We start from the raw sequence: 3,781 nt of genomic DNA on the forward strand, positions 1-3,781 counted from the left end.
CACGACTTCTCCTTCGATACGTGCAATCAGCCCTCTTAATGTAGAATTCTTACATCATACCATTCCCAATCACAAATTCTCAAATTTTAGAGTTTTTAGATTTTCCCCCAAAAGGGGTTACGGTTAACAGAACCATAAAAAAACACAAAGAGTGACCAAATGAGATTATCTCTATAAACACTTCTGAGATATTATCATATATAATTGACCAAAAGGGTTTATCACCAACATGCAATTTCATATCATACTGTGGTTTAACATCAATATTTAATTTTATTTACAAATCACCAAAAACCATTTTATCTATACAAAAATCATATCGATAATCATATGATCACCAAAAGTGACCAAATGGGATTATCCCATTTGGGCACAGATTGTAACAATGATCGACTCCTAAAACCAAAATTTTAATATAAAACATATTCTATAAAACACAAAAACTAAAGGGGTTGGTCCAAACCCCATATGGTCAGACCAACATTTCATAGAGATAAAAATAACAATAACATGACGTTGATGAGAGTGTAAGAGAACCCTCATCATTCTACTGCCTAAAACCCACCATATAGTAAGCAATCTCCCCCCTTACCTTATCGATTGAGATATCAAGGTATTGATGTTCCCCCTCTCTAAATCGCTGCCTCCTCTCTAAATTGCTGCCTCAGGATCTTTCCCAAAATGGTCTCCCCAGACTCAGATGCGCCGTTTAGCGACATGCATCAAACCTTAATTTTTCCCTAACTGTTAGACTCTTCTCCTTAAGATATATATTATGATGTTTAACCCAATTAAAGATTAATTCCCAAATATTTAATCCCAAACAAAAATATTTATTTAATTACTAAATAAAATAAAATGAATCTTAAATTAAATAATTATTCAATTAAACGTCACACCTTTAATATTTAAATAAAATATTTAATTGATTTTAAAAGAAAATTATATTTTTAACGTAGAATATATTCTACTGAACCGCTCTGAAACACGACTTCTCCTTCGATACGTGCAATCAGCCCTCCTAATGTAGAATTCTTACATCATACCATTCCCAATCACAAATTTTCAAATTTTAGAGTTTTTAGATTTTCCCCCAAAAGAGGTTATGGTTAACAGAACCATAAAAAAAGACAAAGAGTGACCAAATGAGATTATCTCTATACACACTTCTGAGATAATATCATATATAATTGACCAAAAGTGTTTATCACCAACATGCAATTTCATATCATACTGTGGTTTAACATCAATATTTAATTCTATTAACAAATCACCAAAAACCATTTTATCTATACAAAAATCATATCGATAATCATATGATCACCAAAAGTGACCAAATGGGATTATCTCATTTGGGCACAGATTGTAACAATGATCGACTCCTAAAACCAAAATTTTAATATAAAACATATTCTATAAAACCAAAAACCAAAGGGGTGGTCCAAACCCCATATGGTCAGACCAACATTTCATAGAGATAAAAATAACAATAACATGACGTTGATGAGAGTGTAAGAGAACCCTCATCATTCTACTGCCTAAAACCCACCATATAGTAAGCAATCTCCCCCCTTACCTTATCGATTGAGATATCAAGGTATTGATGTTCCCCCCTCTCTAAATCACTGCCTCCTCTCTAAATCGCTGCCTCAGGATCTTTCCCAAAATGGTCTCCCCAGACTCAGATGCGCCGTTTAGCGATATGCATCAAACCTTAATTTTTCCCTAACTGTTAGACTCTCCTTAAGATATATATTATGATGTTTAACCCAATTAAAGATTAATTCCCAAATATTTAATCCCAAACGAAATATTTATTTAATTACTAAATAAAATAAAATGAATCTTAAATTAAATAATTATTCAATTAAGCGTCACACCTTTAATATTTAAATAAAATATTTATTTGATTTTAAAAGGAAAATATATTTTTAACGTAGAATATATTCTACTGAACCGCTCTGAAACACGACTTCTCCTTCGATACGTGCAATCAGCCCTCCTAATGTAGAATTCTTACATCATACCATTCCCAATCACAAATTCTCAAATTTTAGAGTTTTTAGATTTTCCCCCAAAAGGGGTTACGGTTAACAGAACCATAAAAAAAGACAAAGAGTGACCAAATGAGATTATCTCTATAAACACTTCTGAGATATTATCATATATAATTGACCAAAAGGGTTTATCACCAACATGCAATTTCATATCATACTGTGGTTTAACATCAATATTTAATTTTATTAACAAATCACCAAAAACCATTTTATCTATACAAAAATCATATCGATAATCATATGATCACCAAAAGTGACCAAATGGGATTATCCCATTTGGGCACAGATTGTAACAATGATCGACTCCTAAAACCAAAATTTTAATATAAAACATATTCTATAAAACCAAAACCAAAGGGGTTGGTCCAAACCCCATATGGTCAGACCAACATTTCATAGAGATAAAAATAACAATAACATGACGTTGATGAGAGTGTAAGAGAACCCTCATCATTCTACTGCCTAAAACCCACCATATAGTAAGCAATCTCCCCCCTTACCTTATCGATTGAGATATCAAGGTATTGATGTTCCCCCCTCTCTAAATCGCTGCCTCCTCTCTAAATCGCTGCCTCAGGATCTTTCCCAAAATGGTCTCCCCAGACTCAGATGCGCCGTTTAGCGATATGCATCAAACCTTAATTTTTCCCTAACTGTTAGACTCTCCTTAAGATATATATTATGATGTTTAACCCAATTAAAGATTAATTCCCAAATATTTAATCCCAAACAAAAATTTTATTTAATTACTAAATAAAATAAAATGAATCTTAAATTAAATAATTATTCAATTAAGCGTCACACCTTTAATATTTAAATAAAATATTTATTTGATTTTAAAAGGAAAATATATTTTTAACGTAGAATATATTCTACTGAACCGCTCTGAAACACGACTTCTCCTTCGATACGTGCAATCAGCCCTCCTAATGTAGAATTCTTACATCATACCATTCCCAATCACAAATTCTCAAATTTTAGAGTTTTTAGATTTTCCCCCAAAAGGGGTTACGGTTAACAGAACCATAAAAAAACACAAAGAGTGACCAAATGAGATTATCTCTATAAACACTTCTGAGATATTATCATATATAATTGACCAAAAGGGTTTATCACCAACATGCAATTTCATATCATACTGTGGTTTAACATCAATATTTAATTTTATTAACAAATCACCAAAAACCATTTTATCTATACAAAAATCATATCGATAATCATATGATCACCAAAAGTGACCAAATGGGATTATCCCATTTGGGCACAGATTGTAACAATGATCGACTCCTAAAACCAAAATTTTAATATAAAACATATTCTATAAAACCAAAAACCAAAGGGGTTGGTCCAAACCCCATATGGTCAGACCAACATTTCATAGAGATAAAAATAACAATAACATGACGTTGATGAGAGTGTAAGAGAACCCTCATCATTCTACTGCCTAAAACCCACCATATAGTAAGCAATCTCCCCCCTTACCTTATCGATTGAGATATCAAGGTATTGATGTTCCCCCCTCTCTAAATCGCTGTCTCCTCTCTAAATCGCTCCCTCAGGATCTTTCCCAAATAATCTCCCCATACTCAGATGCGCCCTTTAGCAATATGCATCAAACCTTAATTTTCCCTAACTGTTACACTCTTCTCCTTAAGATATATATTATGATGTTTAACCCAATTAAAGATTAATTCCCAAATATTTAATCCCAAACAAAATATTTA

Source organism: Lathyrus oleraceus, chromosome 5 (assembly GCF_024323335.1).
Source record: "Lathyrus oleraceus cultivar Zhongwan6 chromosome 5, CAAS_Psat_ZW6_1.0, whole genome shotgun sequence".
NCBI lineage: Eukaryota > Viridiplantae > Streptophyta > Magnoliopsida > Fabales > Fabaceae > Lathyrus > Lathyrus oleraceus.